At 42.9% G+C, this 21,848-nt stretch overlaps 1 pseudogene; it reads right to left on the reverse strand.

Annotated features, from left to right (window-relative positions):
* Nucleotides 1-1,330: 1,330 nt before the first annotated feature.
* Nucleotides 1,331-11,429, reverse strand: LOC136335580 (PRELI domain containing protein 3B pseudogene; annotated as a pseudogene).
* Between the last annotated feature and the right edge of the window lie 10,419 nt (nucleotides 11,430-21,848).

Consider the following 21,848-nt stretch of genomic DNA (forward strand, 5'->3'; position numbering starts at 1 on the left):
ATTCAAATTTAAGGATGGATGCTCTAACAATGAAGATGATTAAGAAGTTTGTTTAATCTCTTTATCTGTTCAGAGTAGAAGATTAACTTTCCTGGCTTGTATGTGGTCCCAGTTATAGTCAGACATAATTGTTAAATTAGTGTACTGGCATGAGGGGTATAGTATTGCATGCTGTTGGAAAAAAATTCAAACATGATTTCTGATCTCGAGAAGTTTGTTATTTACAAAGATCATGCTTACACATACAGATGCACACAGACACAGAGAGATCAACACAAACATTGATCTTTGTATTGCAGACAACTACAGTCTGAAATATGCAAATGCAAAAGTGCTTTGTGTGTGCCAGAAGGATTAGGAGTAGGGATTAAATTTTTTTTTTTTTTTGGATTTTTTTTCTGAAGCTGGAAATGGGGAGAGACAGTCAGACAGACTCCCGCATGCGCCCGACCAGGATCCACCCGGCACGCCCACCAGGGGGCGATGCTCTGCCCCTCCGGGGCGTCGCTCTGCCGAGACCAGAGCCACTCTAGCACCTGGGGCAGAGGCCAAGGAGCCATCCCCAGTGCCCGGGCCATCTTTGCTCCAGTGGAGCCTTGGCTGCGGGAGGGGAAGAGAGAGACAGAGAGGAAGGGGGGGGGTGGAGAAGCAAATGGGCGCTTTTCCTATGTGCCCTGGCCAGGAATCGAACCCAGGTCCCCCGCACGCCAGGCCGACGCTCTACCGCTGAGCCAACCGGCCAGGGCCGGGATTAAATTTTTTTAATATAATTTTTTTACAGAGACACAGAGAGAGTCAGAGAGAGGGATAGACAGGGACAGACAGACAGGAACAGAGAGAGATAAGAAGCATCAATCATCAGTTTTTTGTTGTAACGCCTTAGTTGTTTGATTGCTTTCTCATATGTGCCTTGACCGTGGGCCTTCAGCAGACCGAGTAACCTCTTGCTCGAGCCAGTGACCCTGGGTCCAAGCTGGTGAGCTTTGCTCAAACCAGATGAGCCTGCGCTCAAGCTGGCGAACTTGGGGTCTCGAACCTGGGTCCTCTGCATCCCAGTCTGACACTCTATCCACTGTGCCACCGCCTGGTCAGGCTAAAATATCAATATAATTTAAGATTAGGAAAATATAGATCAGGGTGGGTGGGATGTTCAAAACCATTTAACTTGATCTTTTAGTTAATGAAGGACTATTTTTACAACATCTCAAAAGGTCAACTCTCAGCCTCTGAAGGAGCAAAAAGCTTTCAAGTGATGACAATATCACTACATTTCCAGGTAGTCTTATTTTTAGACTGCTTCACTTTTTTTTCAAGTTTTCTTTATGTTGAGTCACAACCTGTACTCTTGCAAGGTCCAGCAGTTTGTCCTAGCTTTGGCCTTTGAAGGAGCACAAAGCTCACTGCCTTTTTTCCGTATGACAGATCTTTGAACACCTATGCAAGCTGTTATGCTTGTTTTCATGTTCTCTTCTTTAATCTAAAAAACATGATTAAAAGCATCTTTTTTCCATGCAAAATGTGTTCAGATGCTTTTTTGCTTCTATTGCTCTTTGGAGTCTATTTTTTTGTCAAAGTGTTAACCCAAGTTTACTGCCATAAACTTGCAAAGTACTCAAAATGCTGTCTGCCCAGTGCAGAGTGTTGGATACACATTTTATTAAATGTAAAGTTTTAGAGTTTTAGAAGGATCACTTGTGAACACCTGGAGATGGCTGGGATGAAAATATGAGTCATTAAGATCCAGTTATATCAACTTTACATAATTTTCTTCTTTTATTGGAATTTGAAATATGAAATGAATTTGATAAATAAGAAAGGAACTGAACATTTTGAGCTATCACTTTCACTTGGGGAATGTGGAATCCAGTAAGCTTGCAGATCCTTCACTATTCAGAGCAGTGTCAATTAGAAGGAGGTTGTGTTGTGCTGTGTGATCCCTTGTGCTGTATGCACTGGGACTCTCCACATGAGGACCTACAAAACACAGCCCTGAGCCCATCTCACCAGCACAAGGCTGCCTTATGGTCAAACCCACTGGATTATGAGGCGTAGGACTAGGGATAATGCATGGGATCTCCCGGGGGCCCAATTTAGGGTCTATGTGAGGAAGTAACTTGCACTTCTGTTGAAAGATGGCTAAGGGATTTTGTGAGGGAGAAAAGTCTTTCCTGGTTTCCAACCAGATGTGGGCATGGAGCAAACCTGAGCGAATGGAAGAGTGGAGAAAATAAAGTTCTATGAAGATTGGGAAAGTATAACCAACACCTGGTACTCAAGTGGCAGGGTTGTGGCCAATGCTTGGTGAGCTGTGCTAAACAGCATTGACCTAGTGAAAGAGTTCATGTGACACTTGGGATGGACACAGATGTCATGGTTCTGGGAGATCAGTCCATTCTCAGCAGAGTCCTGAGGGTTAGGAAGCAAAACATATACCCCAAGGAGGGTGGCTCACGAGAGGTCAGGCAGGTGTCAAGACCTTGGCTGGGCAGGAGAAAGTCGGTGTGATGGAGCAGGAAGAGAAAATAAAACAAACTTGATTCAGAGGCTTTGTAGATATCAGGATGCTTTTCTGACACATCATATTCCAGATAAAAAGCACTGGCTGAGGAAGGAGGGCTACACCTCATCTCACTTACTAAGTAGGACTGCAAGGCTTCTTGCCTTTCTAAGGACACATTACAGAGCTGGTGCAAGTGAGTGCCTGCAGGCCTCAGGGACTTTGTTGAGCACTTCTGTGTGCCAGTCATTGTTCTAGGTACTGAAACCATAATATTGAACAAAAGGACACTGCCCTGCTCTCTGTATGCTCTATTGTTGGTGGGATAGAGGAATAATTAAGCCAGAAACTAAAGTCAAATGTGGTAAATTTTATATAGGAAAGTACAATGCACCACAGGACTACAAAGTAACGGGCTTGTAGCTCAAACAGGAGTTGAAGAATACATTTTAGAGGAAGATTTCTCAACCTCAGCACTATTGACATTTTTGATCAGATAATTTGTGTGTGCGTGGGGCAGGGGACGGGGTGAGGGATGTCCTGTGCATTGTAGGATGTTTAGCAGAACTCTTAGCCTCAATCCACTAGATGCCAGTTATGCCCACCAAAAATGTCTCCTGACATTGCTAAATGCCCTTGAGGGGTAAAGTTGCTCCTAGCTGAGAACCATCATCTTAGAGAATGTGACATCCAAGATGATAATGAATCCAAAGGGAGGGTATAGAGGCTAATGACCAGTTCTCCAGTTTGGTAACATGTGTACCTGAGTAGTGCCCTTCCCTAAGAAAGGACACACAGAAGGAGAAACAGTTTTGTAGGGGGAAAAGGTGAGTTCAGGATTATACCTGCTAAGTTTGCAATAGTGAACGGGATTGTTTTCTTAATTTCTCTTTCAGACAGTTCATTGTTGGTGTATAAAAATGCCTCTGATTTCTGAATATTAATTTTATATTCTGCTGTTTTGCTGAATTCATTTATTAGGTCTTGTAGTCTTTTGACTGAGATTTTAGGGTTTTCTGTGTACAGTATCATATCATCAGAAATAATGATAGTTTTACTTCCTTTTTTTCCAATTTGGATGCCGTTTATTTCTTCTTCTTGTCTGATTGCTGTGCCTAGGACTTTCAGAACTATGTTGAATAAAAATGGTGAGCCTGACCAGGTGTGGCACAGTGGATAGAGCGTCGGACTGGAATGCAGAGGACCCAGGTTCAAGACCCCGAGCTTGCCAGCTTGAGCGCAGGCTCATCTGGCCTGAGCAAAGCTCACCAGCTTGGAGCCAAGGTCGCTGGCTCCAGCAAGGGGTTACTCGGTCTGCTGAAGGCCCACAGTCAAGGCACATATGAGAAAGCAATCAATGAACAACTAAGGTGTCACAACAAAAAACCGATGGTTGATGCTTCTCATCTCTCTCTGTTCCTGTCTGTCTGTCTCTATCTATCCCTCTCTCTGATTCTCTCTCTGTCTCTGTAAAAAAAAAAAAAGAAAGAACAAAGGAGAAATAGTACAACAATTGCCATTTCTTTCTCTTCTACATCCTTTCTCTCTTAAAAAAAAATAGTGAAAGGGGGCACCCCTGTCTTGTTGCTCATCTTAAGGGAATTGCTTTTAATTTTTGCCCATTGATTATAATGTTGGCTATGGGTTTGTCATAGATGACTTTTATCATGTTGAGGTATCTTCCCTTATTCTCACTTTGCTGAGAGTTTTGATCATAAATGGGTGCTGGATTTTATCAAAGGCTTTTTCTGCATCTATTGATATTATTATGTAATTTTTCTCCTTCCTTGCGCTTATATGATGAATCATATTGATTGATTTGCAAATTGTACCAGCCTTGCCTCCCCAGAATAAATCCCACTTGATCATGATGCATGATTTTTTTCATGTATTGCTGGATCCGGTTTGCTAATATTTTGTTGAGAATTTTAACATCTAGGTTCATCAGGGATATTGATCTATAGTTTTCTTTCTTTGTCGTGTCTTTATCTGGTTTTGGAATGAGGATTATGCTTGCCTCATAAAAGGAGTTTATAAGTCTTACCTCCTCTTGAATTTTTTGAAATAGCTTGAGAAGGATAGATGTTAATTCTTCTTTGACTATTTGGTAAAATTCACTTGTGAAGCCATCTGGCCCAGGGCATTTGGTTGTTGGGAGTTTTTTGATAACTGTTTCAATCTCACTTCTTGTAATCGGTCTGTTTAGGTTTTCTGATTATTCCAGTTTGGTTTGAAAGATTATATATTTCAAGGAATTTGTCCATTTCACCTAGGTTGTCTAATTTTTTTGGCATATGGTTTTTTATATTATTTTCTTACAATCCCTTTTATTTCTGCTGTGTTAGTTGTTACTTCTCCACTCTCATTGCTAATTTTATTTACTTAAGTCCTCTCTTTTTTTCTTGGTGAGTCTGGTTAAAGGTTCATCAATCTTGTTTACCTTTTCAAAGAACCAGCTCTTGGTTTCATTGATCTTCTGTATTGTTTTTTTAGCCTCTATGTAATTTATTTCTGCTCTGATCTTTATTATTTCCTTCCTTCTACTTCCTCTGGGCTTTACTTACTATTCTTTTTCTAGGTCTTTTAGATGAAGGTTAAATTGTTTATTTGAGCTTTTTCTAGCTTGTTTTTTTTTTTTTTTTTTTTGTATTTTTCTAAAGCTGGAAACAGGGAGAGACAGACAGACTCCCGCATGCGCCCGACTGGGATCCACCCGGCATGCCCACCAGGGGGCGATGCTCTGCGCATCTGGGGCATCACTCTGCCGCAATCAGAGCCATTCTAGCGCCTAAGGCAGAGGCCACGGAGCCATCCTCAGCGCCCGGGCAAACTTTGCTCCAATGGAGCCTCGGCTGCGGGAGGGGAAAAGAAAGACAGAGAGGAAGGAGAGGGGGAGGGATGGAGAAGCAGATGGGCGCTTCTCCTGTGTGCCCTGGCCGGGAATCGAACCCGGGACTCCTGCACACCAGGCCGACACTCTACCACTGAGCCAACCGGCCAGGGCCTTTTCTAGCTTCTTAAGGTATGCCTGTAATGCTATGAACTTCCCTCTCAGGACTGCTCTTGCTGTGTTCCATAAATTTTGAGTTGTATGTTCATTTTCATTTGTTTCAAGGAATATTTTTATTTCTTTTTTGATCTCATTGTTAACCCATTTGTCAATAACAAGCTATTTAGTTTCCAAGTGTTTGAATATTTTTCAGTTTTTCTACTGTAGTTGATCTCTAGTTTTATGCCATTGTGATCAGAGAAGATGGTTGATATCGTTTCAATCTTCTCAAATTTATTGAGACTTGTTTAATGTCTCAATTAAACAAATTGACCTAGAGAATGTACCATGAGCACTTGAAAAGAATGTACATCCTGCTGCTTTGGAGTGAAAGTTTTGAAGATATCTATTAAATCTAGTTGATCTAGTGTGTCATTTAAGGCTGCTGTTGCTTTGTTAATTTCCTATCTGGCAGATCTATCCATTGATGTTAGTGGGGTACTAAAATCTCCTACTATTATAGTATTGCTGTCCATCTCACCCTTTATGTCCATCATAATCTGCTTTATATATATTTAGGTGCTCCTATATTAGGCACATAAATATTTACAATGGTTATATCCTCCTGTTGGATTGCTCCCCTTACCATTATGTAGTGATCTTCTTTATCCCTTACTATAGTTTTTGTTTTAAAGGCTATTTTGTCAGATATAAGTATTGCTAGCCCTGCTGTTTTCTCATTTCCATTGGCATGAAATAGTTTTTTCCACCTCTTCACTTTCAGTCTGTGTGTATTTTTTGTTCTGAGGCGGGTCTCTTGTAGACAGCATGTGTACGGGTCCTGTTTTCTTATCCATGCAGCTACCCTATGTCTTTTGATTGGATCATTTAATCCATTTACATTTAAGGTTATTATTGATATGTACTTATTTATTGCCATTTATTCTTTAAATCTATAATCCTCTTTTTTTCTACTTCTTTTGCTCTTTTTATAGCCAGCCCCTTAACATTTCCTGCAGTACTGGTTTGGTTTTAATAAATTCCTTGAGTCTTTTTTTTGTCTGGGAAGCTTTTTATTTCTCCTTAAATTTTAAATGATAGCCTTGCTGGAAAAGTAGTCTTGGTTTTAGGTTCTTGTTTTGCATTACTTTGAATATTGCTTGCCAATCCCTTCTGGCCTCAAATGTTTCTGTTGAGAAGTCAGATGTCATCCTTATGAGGGCTCCTCTGTAGGTAATTAAATGTTTTTCTCTTGCATCTTTTGGTATTCTTTCTTTGTCTCTTATTTTTGGCATTTTAATTATAATGTGTCTTGGTATAGGTCTCCTTGTGTTTCTCTTTAATGGAATTCTCTGTGTTTCTGAACTTGTGTGACTGTTTCTTTCATCAGTTTAGGAAAATTTTCAGCTCTGATTTCTTCCAATTTTTTATCCCTTGTTTGTTCTCTTTTCCTTCAGGAACCCCTGTGATGTGGATTTTGTTTCTTTTCATGTTGTCACAGAGGTCTCTTAGTTTCCTCAGTCTTTTTGAGCCTCTTTTTGTTTTGCTGCTCTGCTTCTGTGCTTATATTTATCTTGTCCTCTAAATCACTGATTTGATCCTCCACTTCATCCAACCTGCTGTTGATTCCTTCTGGTGCAGTCATCATTCCTGATATTGTATTTGTCATTTCTGACTGGTTCTTTTTCTATGATTTCAATGTCCTTTTTGATGCTTGCTGTCTCTTTATTTAGGAACTCATTATGACCATCCATTGTTGCTCTAAGTTCCTTGAGCATCTTAAAAATCATTATTTTAAACTCTGTGTCTAGTAATTTAGTTACTTCCATTTCATTTAGTTCTTTTTCTGAGGATTTCTCTTATTGATTCATTTGGGTTGTATTTCTTTGTCTGCCCATTTTGTCTTTGTATTAGGTAGTGCTGTCTGACTTTGAAATTTGTTGTGGTGTCTTTATGAGGAAGATGGACTTGATGGTACTGACCTCCAGGCCACCTGTTTTCTTGCTCTAGGAATGCTTCTTGAGGGTAGTATTTTCCCTCCTATTGTATGTGAGTATTGAATGCAGATAGTTTTTTTATAGGTGCAGTTACCCCTTCAGGTTGGCTGGCTCTAAGGATCAACCTTGATCATTGTCTTAGACACTATGCAGTGTCTGTCCTGTTGAGCCTATTTATTCTCCACAGTGTCTAATGCCTGCTGGACTCCTCCTTTGTGTGGGCTGCTTGTGTAGTTAGCTGAATCTAGGGTTCATGCTCTCAGCTACTCACTTCTTGTTGTGTTGGTTCTAGGTCTTCTTGGGTTGGCATCAGCCATTGTTTGTTACCTGATGTGGGCTACCTTTCTGGAGCTACTGCTCTGTTTTCTATTTGTGTCTGCATTTCCTGTGCCTGGGTAGTGTGGAATGGGCCAACCTGTACATAAGGATCAGGTTCCTCTTGCCTAGAGAGGTCAGCAGCTCTGTATAAGCCCCAAGATCTGTAAGATTTGCCTCCACTTTTCAGCTGCTCTTCATCTTCTTGCAGCTGCCTGGTCTTCCCACAGTCTTCTGTGGATAGACTGTAGTATGCAGAGATGGGTTTAATGGAGGGCACAGTGGGTGCACACCCTTGGCCCCAACTTTTTTTTTTTACAGGGATGGAGAGAGAGTCAGAGAGAGGGATAGATAGAGACAGACAGACAGGAATGGAGAGAGATGAGAAGAATCAATCATCAGTTTTTCATTGTGACACCTTAGTTGTTTATTGATTGCTTTCTCATATGTGCCTTGACCATGGGCCTTCAGCAGACTGAGTAACCCCTTGCTCGCGCCAGAGACCTTGGGTCCAAGCTGGTGAGCTTTTTGCTCAAGGCAGATGAGCCCACGCTCAAGCTGGCGACCTCGGGGTCTTGAACCTGGGTCCTCTGCATCCCAGTCTGATGCTCTATCCACTGTGCCACTGCCTGGTCAGGCTGGGCCCGGACTTCTGAAGGGCTCTGCAAAACCCCCAACTTTACACTTTTTTCTAATGACAAGGGGCCCAAGATTTTCTTCTGTGCCCAGGGCCTCAACTGACCTTAATCTGCCTCTAGTAGTATGAGCTCAGACTGGCTTCATCCAACCAACCCCTCTACAGGTTGCATGCTTGGTGGGTTAAGGAAGCTGAGGTTGAGAATACAACTTTAGTGAGACTCCCTACTTCAGGGTCTCTTGGTCAGGAGTTCAGTATGGGGAAAGTGGCCCCTACTCCAGAGCCTAATCCCTCAGCCACTGCTGGATACTCAAATTGTGAGCAGCAGGTTCAGATTAAGTGGAGCCAACAGTCTCCTCTGTAGAAGTTCTTACAGCTGGTAAAATCTTTATCTCAGGGAGGTAGAGTGAGAGAGTTATCTCCTGGGGCTGACTGTGCCCCCCTAGAAAGTGGCTAAGGCCCTTGACCAGACCCAACAATAGGCTCACAGGGACCCACATTTTAAATGTCCATGTTCCAAGCCTCTCTCCTTTCCCCCTGTGGAATCCAGCCCAGTGGGGCAGGATATCCAGCACCCAGGCTGGCTGACTGTGAAGCTCCACCTTATCCAATGCACATGAGCCACTGTGCAGGTGCTGATCACAGGAAACGGTACTTGCCTCAGTTGGGCCAGGTGTGAGGAGCCCTTTCTCAGGACACACCACTAGCAAAGGTTGTTAGGTCCTGAGCCAATGCTCTCCACAACTGGCCACTGCATGTGCCAGCCCTGGGATTCCCTGGAGGGAACCCGGCACAGGGAGACACTGCCTGTGACTAACCCTCAGCAACCTTCTTAAAGCTACAAGCAATCCAGAGTTTGTGGCTGCCTCTGCTGGTCCCAGGTGCACATGAAAATACCAAGCTTCACGCCTAGGCTGGCTTTTACCCACACTGGGCCTGGGGGAAGGTCCACTTAAAAGGTCAAGGTTCCCTAAGCCCTGCCTCCTACAGCCTATCTGCTGGCTGCTTATTGGGTTTGGCCACTAGAGTCTAGAGCCTGTGGCAATTCAGGGATTAGGAAGGATGTGGGGGTGGCTCCGCCCCTCAGCCCCAGTCAGTCTGTCCAGACTTTTTTCATAGACCTCAGTTGGGTGTGGCTCCAAGAGTCTGGTGGGTGTAGCCTCTGAGACCCAGAGGTGTGGTCTTCTCACAGTGCAGACAGTTTCTACTGAGTCTCCCATAAGGTGGAAGCACCAGTCATAGACTCAAGAGAAAGTGTACAAGGCAGGGTGGGGGGAGCTCCAGCCTCCACATCAGAATACTGAGTCACTGACATGTCCCCCTGCTTTCTGGCTATCTTCTCAGAACAGCCAGATCTCTGTAGGAGAGGGGCAGGTGAGACTCCTGAGGGTGGGGCAGTTGCTTTCCCCCAGGCTGATGCCGCTCAGGGGGGACTGCTCCACGCAAGAAAGATGGCCACTGCAGCATTGGAGAATTACTCAGCATGGAAGTTCTGTTGGCCATCCCCCACAGTGTCTCTCCCTGAGCCTCCAACTTCACACTTGCCTCATGCAACTCTAGTCCTCTCAGTCTTCCTCCACTGGAGCCCCAGGTAAGTGGCTGTGAACAAGATTGTCTGCACTGGCCCTTTAAGATGAAGCCTGCATCTCCAAGAGCTCTGTCTCTTTCTCACAGAGAGAAATCTCAGCTCTTTTCATTGCCAAATGCTGTGTGGGTGCCTCTTCTAGGCTCTGGGGCTCTAGGCTGGGGCACAAGGCCTGAGGTTTAGGTCCCTCCTCTCTCAGTATGACCCTCCCCACAGTGAGAGTCCCTCTGGACCCTCAGCTGCCGCTCGCTCCTGGGAGCAGGGAAGCCCTTTCTGTGTGTCCATCTTTCCTACCAGTCTCGGTGTGGCTTCTTCTGTGATCCTGGGTTATAGACTCTTCTTTGTTTAGTCCAAAATTGGTTTTTCAAGATGATAGTTCTTTTTTTTTTTTTTTTTTACAGGGACAGAGAGATAGATAGATAGGGACAGACAGACAGGAACAGAGAGAGATGAGAAGCATCAATCATCAGTTTTTGGTTGCGACACCTTAGTTGTTCATTGATTGCTTTCTCATATGTGCCTTGACCACGGGCCTTCAGCAGACCGAGTAACCCCTTGCTCAAGCCAGCGACCTTGGGTCTGAGCTGGTGAGCTTTTTGCTCAAGCAAGATGAGCACGTGCTCAAGCTGGCGACCTTGGAGTCTCGAACCTGGGTTCTTCCACATCCCAGTCCAACGCTCTATCCACTGTGCCACTACCTGGTCAGGCCAAGATGATAGTTCTTAAATTAACTTGTAATCCAGTTTGGTCCTGGGAGGTGGCAATTGGAACGTCCACCTACTCATGGCCATCTTGGAATCTCTCTCCATTATATACCAACTTTCATCATCATATCTCTGCAAATGTTGTTACCCCATTGGTGTTCATAAGCTCCCTCTCACCAAATCTGTCAGTTCTCCAGTCTCAGCATTGAATTTATGTGTTACCCATTCCACTGCTGCTCAGCCCTTATTAGCATCTGAAGTTATTGCACTTGCCATCAGTCTTTGTAGGTAACTACAGAGACTGACTCCTTTCACAGTGATTATGGCCTCTTGAGTCAAAACAGTTTTTTCTTGCCCTGAGGGTGTGGTTTGCATATGTCCTTCATCTATTGAAATCATACTTGTAAATGAAATATTAGTAGATTTAAGTTCCATTGTTTTCTCTACAGGATCAACTACAGAATATTCTTGCATATGTTTTGGTTTTTGCTACACTAATAAGAGACTTCACAATGGAAGGCAGTTTACACTCTGTGCTGTGCAATCTCCATGGCTGTACAACTTTGAAGAAGGATCTATATGTCTGTTCAATACATCACCTCCAACCACACTTGGGTTCACAGGATTTGGGTATTTCTGCATTGCAGTCATTGTAACAGTTTCCCATGGCTGGTCAAAGATGTGCTCTGAAGTCCAGATCTTCATGGTGCTGGTAGCCTGCACAGTGTCCTAGAGGCACAAAGAGGCAAAGAAGCCACATAGACCTCCCTTTTACCCTTTATGGTTGTACAGTTGTAATTTTGATGTGGGTGTGGGAGGAGGTGAACACAGTGTTTACCTATACCACCATCTTGACTGGAAGCCATCTACATTAGATTCTTAAAACCCAAGGGGTAAAGTCAGATCCTATGTTGACAAGTGTACAGTACCTTTTGGGAACTAGTTCACACTCCTGGCTTCTCATCACCCATTAACCCTGATTTTTAGTTCACCAATTTCCCTTACTGTGAAATAATAGAAATATCTATATATTGGTTTCTAACCCTGATTCCGGGCACACAGTCTCTAAAACCCTTGTAATTTCCTAAGTGATAAATGCAACTAGAACATCTTTTATTTTTACTTTATTTTATTTTTTTCTTATTCAGTGTGAGGAGGGGGAAGCAGAGACAGACTCCTACATGCACCTGACCAGGATCCACCCAGCAAGCTCACTTGAGGGCATGCTCTGCTCATCTGGGGCGTTGCTCCATTGCTCAGCAACAGAGCACTTAGCACCTGAGGCAGAGGCCATGGAGCCATCCTCAGCACCCAGGGCCAACTCACTCCAATTGATACATGGCTGTAGGAGGGGAAGAGAGAGAAGCAAGAGGGGGAGGGGTGAAGAAGCAGATGGACACCTCTCCTGTGTGCCCTGACTGGGTATCAAACCTGGGACATCCATTCACACACTGGGCTGACATTCTACCACTGAGCCAACTGGTCAAGGCCAACATCTTTTATTTTAATATTTGTTCTAATATCAGGAATCAGGTTCCTGACACCGAGTTCCTAAATCTCTTGAAATTTTCTGGGTGGCAGCAGTGTCTTTTGTTTTAAAAAAGTGAGTCAGAGAGAGGGATAGATAGGGACAGACAGACAGACAGGAATGGAGAGAGATGAGAAGCATCAATCATCAGTTTTTCATTGTGACACCTTAGTTGTTCATTGATTGCTTTCTCATATGTGCCTTTACTGCGGGCCTTCAGCAGACAGAGTAACCCCTTGCTCGAACCAGCAACCTTGGGTCCAAGCTGGTGAGCTTTGCTCAAACCAGTTGAGCCTGTGCTCAAGCTGGCAACCTCGGGGTCTCGAACCTGGGTCCTCTGTATCCCAGTTCGACGTTCTATCCACTGCACCACTGCCTAATCAGGCTAAAAAAGTGACTCTTGCTGGACTGCTGGATGGGGGCAGGTCACTAGAAAGATCAGGCCATGATTAAAAGCTTGGCACTTGCAGCTCCAACCCTCATTAACCAGAGAAGGGCTGGAAATTGAGTCAATGAGCAATCATGCCTTGGTGATGAAACCTCCATAAAAATTGCAAAGGTGGCCCTGGCCGGTTGGCTCAGCGGTAGAGCGTCGGCCTGGTGTGCGGGGGACCCGGGTTCGATTCCCGGCCAGGGCACACAGGAGAAGCGCCCATTTGCTTCTTCACCCCCACCCCCTCCTCCCTTTCTGTCTCTCTCTTCCCCTCCAGCAGCCAAGGCTCCACTGGAGCAAAGATGGCCCGGACGCTGGGGATGGCTCCTTGGCCTCTGCCCCAGGTGCTAGAGTGGCTCTGGTCGCGGCAGAGCGACGCCCGGGATGGGCAGAGCATCGCCCCCTGGTGGGCAGAGCATCGCCCCCTGGTGGGCAGAGCATTATCCCTGGTGGGCGTGCCGGGTGGATCCCGGTCGGGCGCATGCGGGAGTCTGTCTGACTGTCTCTCCCCGTTTCCAGCTTCAGGAAAAAAAAAAATTGCAAAGGTATGAGGTTCGGAGAGCTTCCGAGTTGGTTAATACCTGGAGGTGCTGGGAAAGTGGCAGCTCTGAGGCAGCATGGAAACTCTGCTCTCCTTCCCAAATTCTGTGCCCTCGGTATCAGTTCCATCTTGGTGTCCATCTAAATCCTTTATCATATCCTTTTTTAATAATAAAAAAATAAACTGAAGTAAAAAAATAAACACAAGTAAATGTTTCTTTGAGTTCTGTGAGCAATTCTAGGAAATTATCAAATCTAAGGAGGGGGTAGTGGAAACCCTGATTTATAACCAGTGGGTTAGAAGCACAGGTGACAACCTGGGACTTGTAGTTGGCATCTGAAGTGGCAGGTCTTGTAACCTGTGGGAGCTGACACTGTCTCCAGGTAGACAGTGTCAGAATTGAGTCAATTATAGGACACCCAGCTGGTGTTATATACCTGGTGTGGGGGAAAACCCCACACATTTGTTGTGAGATGTGCTGTGAGTGGGATAATAGTGTAAGGGTAAAGGAGAAACACACAGGAGAAGTGAGTTTTTCTTAACACTTAAATTTTTATTTTATTTTATGCATCACTGAAATCATCTAACTTCTTTGAATGCCACTGAGGATACAAATAAAGAGAACAAATGGATTATTCATCCTCTACCTGAAGGTGGAGCTAGATCCACTAATTCCTTGATTTCCCCGCCCCCCCCCCCCCCAGCTCTTAGGAAAACTACTGATTAATTCCTGCATTTATTATCAGAGGCATTTTTGAACACAAATAATACATTTAAAAAAACCAGTTTCTTTCACGATTCCATGCATCGACTGCCTCCAGCTTGAGTGTTTTAAATTCTGAAGAATTCCTGCCCTGTACTTCTGTTGCTGACATTACTGTGTTCTTCCAGAACCTCACCCACCACCCACCCACACTACTTCCCTTAACACACACTTTTTAGTCTGACATGTTAAAAGGCATGTCCTTGTCCAGTTCTTTATCATCCATTTACAGTTCTAGGGAGAGATCTGAACTCTTGGGGAGAGGAGAAGTGCTTTGCTCCAAACAAAATCACTGCTGCAGCTGCCAAGGTGCGGAGCTATGTTTTCTCTTCACTAAGACCATGAAGCCTCCAGATTGTGTAAATTTATGTGCCACATGGCAGGGTAAGACCAAGGGCACCGATTGGGATTTGGCAAATCTACCAGTGCCTGCCTTTGTTTCTCTTCCTATTACTCTTCTTCCTTTAGCATACCAACCATTTGCTTTGTCTGGCTCTCAGAAGTGCTTAGAGCACCTACACTGTGTCCTTATTGTCTGTTCTCATCCTCCATCATCCCAGAGGTGGGGACAAGACATGACCCCGAGTCTTTAAAAAGAGTCTGTACTGTATCACAGGATAATGTATGTCTAGTACACCCAGGGCTCTATTAGCTAAGTCCGCTGTAAACCTGACACTGTGCCCAAAGGCCTGGAAGACACTCATTTAACCTCGTGACTGTGGGCTCTCTCTGCCTGTCCAAAACACTTAGTTTATGACTGCAGGCAGCTTTTATACTAAGTCCCTAAGGACCTGTGAGAAACGTGTTGAACCCACATGTAAATCCATGAGCAACCTTTACTTGTTTACTCCTCAGAAAGTTCTCTGAAGGAAGCACCCCAAAGTGATCAATTAGTGTAGAAAAATGAGGGGCTCTGGGGGAGAAGAGGAAGGTGCTAATGGAAAAGAAATAACTGAGGCAATAAAGCCTATTTCTTACACTTCCTCTGAAATTTAAAAAATTTTAGGTGAATAAACATTTTATTAAATGCTTAGAAGTATGTAAGTGGTCACCAGCATTTTATTAGTTCAAATATAAGGAAACTAGAAAGCCCGGTGGTCATACGAAATGACCGCTGTTCTAGATATTATAAATTGTAATTAAAATGATTTGTGCAAAGATGTCTGCTAATTCAAACTGAATTACCCAGGGCAGGCGGTGAGGACACCCCTTTGCTTAGCACCCTATGGGGTTTCCCCCTTCTACTTGCTTAATTGCTTAAAGTAGAGTTCAATGAAGGAAACCACTGGCAGTACATTTCTTAAGAGCCACCGCTAGCTCAACAAATAAAGGTGATTTAAATAATAAAATGTTAATTCACATGTCAAAGATCTCTTTGTACACAACATTTCTTGTGTAGATCTTTCCATCTTTTTTTTTTTTTTTTTTTTTTGGTATTTTTCTGAAGCTGGAAACGGGGAGAGACAGTCAGACAGACTCCCGCATGCGCCCGACCGGGATCCACCCGGCACGCCCACCAGGGGGCGATGCTCTGCCCATCAGGGGGCGATGCTCTGCCCCTCCGGGGCCTCACTCTGCCGAGATCAGAGCCACTCTAGCGCCTGGGGCAGAGGCCAAGGAGCCATCCCCAGTGCCCGGGCCATCTTTGCTCCAATGGAGCCTTGGCTGCGGGAGGGTAAGAGAGAGACAGAGAGGAAGGGGGGAGGGTGGAGAAGCAAATGGGTGCTTCTCCTGTGTGCCCTGGCCGGGAATCGAACCCGGGTCCCCCGCATGCCAGGCCGACGCTCTACCGCTGAGCCAACCGGCCAGGGCTTTCCATCATTTTTAAGCTCGCCTTGCAGAGGACCATCAATTATTTTTAATTTTACGTCCGTTCTTTCACGAACTCTTGAACAAGCAACATAAAGTTGACCATGTCCAAATGCAGGCTCAGGTAAAAAAAATGCCAACACGCTGATTAGTCAATAATTTATTCAAGAGTGGTGGATAATTCTCAATTAGTGGAACTACAATGTTTCCGTACTTGCAACATTGAGAAAATCCTTTCTTGCCACGGTCAAATCGATTAGTTTCTAACTTGAAGTTTAAGGACTGACAGTGTTCACATTTAATATTCATGTCACCAGAGGAATGCTCAAAAATTAAAGTTTCTCCATTTGAAACTGTTTTAATCCTTTTTGCGTTTCGGTCAGCATTACTCTGTCATTTTTTTGCATTTCTCTCCTGCCTTTGTTCAAGGGACTCATTTTGTCGAGACAGGCTTTTTTGTCTTGCATCTGAGGCAAGCCTTGTTTCTCTATGCTCATCAGTCTCATTTTGCCGAGAAAGATGCATTTGCTCTGCGACTGAAGCAAGCCTTGTCTTTCTCTGCTCAGTGGTTTCTTTTTGTTGAGAAAGCCGTTTTTGTGCAGCTTTAGCTCCTTTTCTCTCCTCTTCAGTGCTGTATTTTCTAGGAGGCATTCTTAAAAGAAATTACGTTAAGACGTAGTTTTTATGTAAAACAGATGATTGCCAATGCAAACAAATGTTCACCTTCCCCCTGACACGCTCAATTTGCATTCAGCCTTAAATTGTTTCAAAAGCAGATGATTGCCAATGCAAACAAATGTTCACTTTCCCCCTGACCTGCTCAATTTGCGTTCAGCCGTGGCAACTTTACCCCATTGGCTAGTACAGTTACGCAAGCAACCAATAAGCTATCGGCGACAAACAGACACTTAAGCTGCATATAATAAAGATATAATACACTAGAAACTGTTGGGGAACAGTGGTAAAGAATCAACAAAAATCAAGTAAGACAGACTCCCTATTTATAACAGAGTTTTTGTGTTCTTAATAATAATAGTAGTAAGATATGTGGTATTTATTGTAGCAATTTTGGGCTGCATTTACACAAATAAAATAGTTTGAAGGGAAAAAAAACGCTAAAATAAAGTTAGGTTTCAAAACTTTATACAGTTTCTGGTATGTCCTTTAATTTTCCCAATGAAAATTGGTATACTTTTCATTTCCATACAAACATTTCCTTTGCATTAAGACTAGGAAGGCAGGCATTGAAACCGACTCACAAAATTCTGCCTACTTTTTATTAAAATTGTATATACACTTACACTTTAAACTCTACTTGAAATAAGAAAATAACCTCAGAAAGCAAGTTATTCTCAACACTACCATGTTGCTTAACTGGAGGTAAAAGCAGTGCAGATGTCCTCTGACTGCATAAATTTAAGTTTCGGGTTAACTGTTCTACTACCTGGCGAACGTGTCGTTAGACGGCAACTCTTCACTTAAAATTAATAACATGATAAATTCACCTAAAAGAACTCTCTGCATGAGGGTGGGTGTTGGGGGTCATTCCTTTCATTCATTCTCTCTCCGTAGTCAGTGAGCTCCACTGTCCACAAAGCCGGTTCATTTCCACTTTGCCTAAGTAGGCAATCTAGCCCCCGAGCAGGCAAGCCCCAGGGAGCAACCCTTTTGTGCTGCCCTAAAGCTAAAAACAGAGTCTACATTTTAAAGTGGTTCATTAAAAAAAAAAAAAAGTAAAATAATAATAATATTGTGACAGGTGAAAACTATATGAAATTCAAATGTCAGTGTTCATACATTAAATTTTTTTGAAACAGCCACATCCTTTCTGTGATTGATGCATGAATGAGTAGTGGTTGCCATAGAAACCCCATTGTCCACAAAGCCTACATTTTTGCAGTTTGGCTTTTTATAGAAGTTTGCACATATCTGCTCTAAAACCCAGTTGAAAAAGTCCAGCTTTTTATTTTATATTTTTAGAAGAAGTTTAATAAGTTATATTTTTTTCTGTAATATATACATTTCATCCAAATTTCTAAATATTTTGACATAAAGTTATTTTTGTCTTTTTAATGTCAGTATTTGTTTTGATATCCCTTTTTATTCCCATACTGGCTATTTTATCCCCTTCTCTCTTACCTTTCTCAATAAACAATTATTTGTCAATTTTAATAAGCTTTTCAAAGAAAATGGCTTTTTGTCTGTTTATTCTTCCATCTACTCTGTGTTGTATATTTCATTAGGTTATGCTTGTGTGTTTATTATTTTATTCTCAATTTTGGATGCTTTGCTCAAATTTTCCAGCTTCATTTCTATTGAAATGTTCCATTTAAGGCTACAAATTTCTGCCGAAGTACTTTTTAAAGCTCCATGCAATGCCTTCATCATATATTAGTTCCCTTATCTTTTAGTTTAAAATATTTTCTGATGTCCATTATGATTTCTTCTGTCTTCAAGAGGTTATTGGGAGTGTGTTTCATAATGAATTAGTTCATAGAAGGAGACATTAGAGGGAAGATCTGATGAATAAGGGCTTTTGGCAAGGGTAGAGGTCAGGTTGGCACCTGTGACCCCTGCATAGTTCACACAGTGGATAGCCAGCTGGTCAGCTGAGTCCATCCTAAGAACATGAAAACAGGAAAGCACAACATTTGTAATTAGGAAATTAGAACTCAAATGTGAGACAAGGGACTGAGAACCATAAAGTTGTTAATTTTCTGTACTTTTATTTTGTCTATTTTATCTTTTCTTCCATTTCTTTCCCACACACCCACATCTCCACTGAGGTAATGAACACAATTATAAATTCAATAAATATTGCTGATCGCCTATTTATGGGTCAATCACTGAAGAAGACAGACTTATATTGAAGTGAGCATCCAGTGAGATGATTATTATAGAGTTCGAACCAGAGTTCACAGTGATCGTGAAGATAAAGTGTTCAACATTTGAACAAAAACGAGTTGTAACAGTTGAGAAAGGTGTTTTGAAACAGAACTTGCTCAAGCAGAAACAGTGGGAAGGTCTCTTCATGTGAGAGCCTTGGAAGTTGGTAAAAGCATTTCACTTTGTGGAAATGCTAGAGAGCAGGTAGTGTAGTAAGAATTAACAGATAGGTATCCAAAAAGCAATCTGCAGAGACAAATCAGAGAACAACTGTGTGTTACACAATTGGATTTTGTTTCAGATCATGGGGAAAGACTAAATAATTTAAGTAAGATGGTGTTCTGATCAAAGTTATTTTTCAAAATATAATTTTTTTTTGCAGGACCAGGTGGTGACCCAGTGGATAGAGCATTGGCCTGAGATACAGAGGACCCAGGTTCAAAACCTTGATGTCACCAGCTTGAGCACGGGCTCATCTGGCTTGAGTGTGGGTGCCGCAGACCAGTGCAGCTAGTAATTGTCCAGGTCCTGAATGAGAACAGTGCGGAATGAAGAAATAAACTTAGAGAGAAACAGGATTGGATCAGGAGGTCTCTGCACAGCCGATAGATAGCTTGTAAGAGCAAGTCTCGACCCCCAAACCGCTTTATTTATAGAACAGAGTAAAATCTTTAGCAAATCAAAGAGATCTCTGATACAAAGTCACATTTTTAAGGCAGCCCAAGAATTCTCCCCAGTGCAGAAAACCCCACCATACATAACATCTTAACTTCACAAAACAAAGGATAAAAAGAAAACCGCCTCTAGTCTTTCTGAGGGACATGGGGGACAGGATGAGTAAAAAACAATCCAGCATCACAGCTAACATGAAGGTGTAGGGAAAATCTTAGCCCTTAGCAACTTAACCAAGCAAGTGAGGTGGGGGGTTGGACAGACTGTCAGCTTACTGCCAGTCCCCCACGCCTTTGTCCTCCAAAATCTAAACCACAAGGACCCTGTCAGCTTGTAGATTTCAACACACAGGCTCACCAGCTTGAGCAAGGGGTCGCTGGCTTGAGCGTGAGATCATAGACATGACTCTATGGTCACTAGCTTGAGCCCAAAGGTCACTGGCTTAAAGCCCAAGGCCGCTGGCTTGAGCCCAAGTTCTCTGGCTTGAGCAAGGGGTCACTCGTTCTGCTGTAGCCCACAGGTCAAAGCACATATGAGAAAGCGATCAATGAACAACTAAGATGCTGCAACAAAGAATTGATACTTCTCATCTCTTTCCTTTCTTGTCTATCTGTCCCTCTCTCTCACTCTGTTAAAAAAATATATATATATAATTTTTATATTAGAGAGAATATATATTTTATATTATATATATATATATATTTTTTTTTTTTTTGCCCATGCAAAGAGTTCTAAGGAGGAAAAGTTTACATAGAGAAAGAGCTCCAGAAATTTGCACAAGATCATCTTAAGGTAGCAGAAAAGACTGAGCTTCACTCATAATCATGTCAGAGGTTCTCCCTCAGGCCAAATAACAGCCAGCAGAAGGCTGTCAGCCAGACAGCCCCAGAGCTCACACAGGTGAGGAGACATGCCAGACCAGACCACAGAGACAGGAAAGACCTCACACACACACACACACACACAAAACTGTGTACTCACTGAAAATATTAAACATAGAATTACCATACGATCTAGCAATTCCACTCTTGGGTATATGCCCAAAAGAATTGAAAGCAGGAACTCAGAGAGTTGTCTGTATACTTATGTTCACAGTAGCATTATTCTCAATAGCATAAAGATAAAAACAACCCAAATATCCATCAAAAAATGTCATATATATAATGATTTTTTTAAATTAAATTAAATTTTTTTTAGTGAGAGGAGGGGAGGCAGAGGCAGACTCCTGCATGTGCCCCGACCAGGATCCATCTGGCAAGCCTGCTAGGGGCAATGCTCTGCCCATCTGGGGCCCTTGCTCTGTTGCAACCAGAGCCACTTTTTATGCCTGAGGCTAAGGCCATGGAGCCATCCTCAGTGCCTGAGACCAATTCACACCAATTGAGCTATGGCTGCAGGAGGGGAGGGAGAGAAAGAAAAGGAAGGGGAGGGGGGGAGAGAAGCAGATGGGTGCTTCTCCTGGGTGCCCTGACCAGGAATCGAACCTGGGACATTCACACACCAGGCCGACACTCTACCACTGAGCCAACTGACCAGGGCCTACAATGAAATATTAAGTTTAAAGAAAAACAAAATTCTGATACATGCTACAACATAGAATAAACATGAATGCATTATGTTAAGTGAAATAAGGCAGATACAGAAAGATAAATACTGAGGTAACTAGAATAACAAAATTCATTGAGATACAAAGTAGAATAATGGTTACCAGAAACTGGGGATGGGGAATGGGAAGTTAATGTTTAATGGGTGAAGATTTTCAGTTTGGGATCATGAGAAAGCTCTGGAAATAATGGTGGTGGCTGTTACAAAAGTGCATGGATGTACTTAATGCCACTACACTGTGCACTTCAAATGTCAAAAAATGGTAAGTGATGTTATATATATTTTACTGTAATAAAAAAAACTGGGGCATTCAGTACAGAAACCCAAAGTGTCTAGCCTTAATAGCAAGACTAAATTGGGCTTGAAGTAAAAGCTATTCTTAACCTACCCTAATGAAACATAAAAACAAGATTTGAAAAGATAAAGCTAAATGATTGACTTCATGGCCTGTCCAAACTAAATTATCATTCTTTACAAGAAAAGAAAACGAAATTCAGTCACATTAGTTATCAAGCATATCTGCAGAACCAACCCTCAATAAACACTCTGGCCATGAAGGTTCAAGTGGGGCTTCCACAGTTAGCATACTGCTTGCGTGTTGCCACCAATATTGATGAGAGAAACAGCCGTTTCTGCACAAACCCTTTGGGAGAGGACAACTGGAAGCCTTGTGCCTGATGTCTCCGGGGCTCTATCCTGGGTACCTCTTCTCTCTGCTGATTTTAATCTGAATGCTTTCACTGCAATAACTGTAGTCACAAATGTAAGGCTGCACTCTGAGCTATCCTAGTGAATTACTGAACCTGACAGTGGTCTGGGGGATGCTCAAACAATTAAACAATGCCCAGGTGTTGGTCAAATAAGTTTGTAAATATGATATATATGTT

This window comes from Saccopteryx bilineata, chromosome 4 (assembly GCF_036850765.1).
Source record: "Saccopteryx bilineata isolate mSacBil1 chromosome 4, mSacBil1_pri_phased_curated, whole genome shotgun sequence".
NCBI classification, from domain to species: domain Eukaryota; kingdom Metazoa; phylum Chordata; class Mammalia; order Chiroptera; family Emballonuridae; genus Saccopteryx; species Saccopteryx bilineata.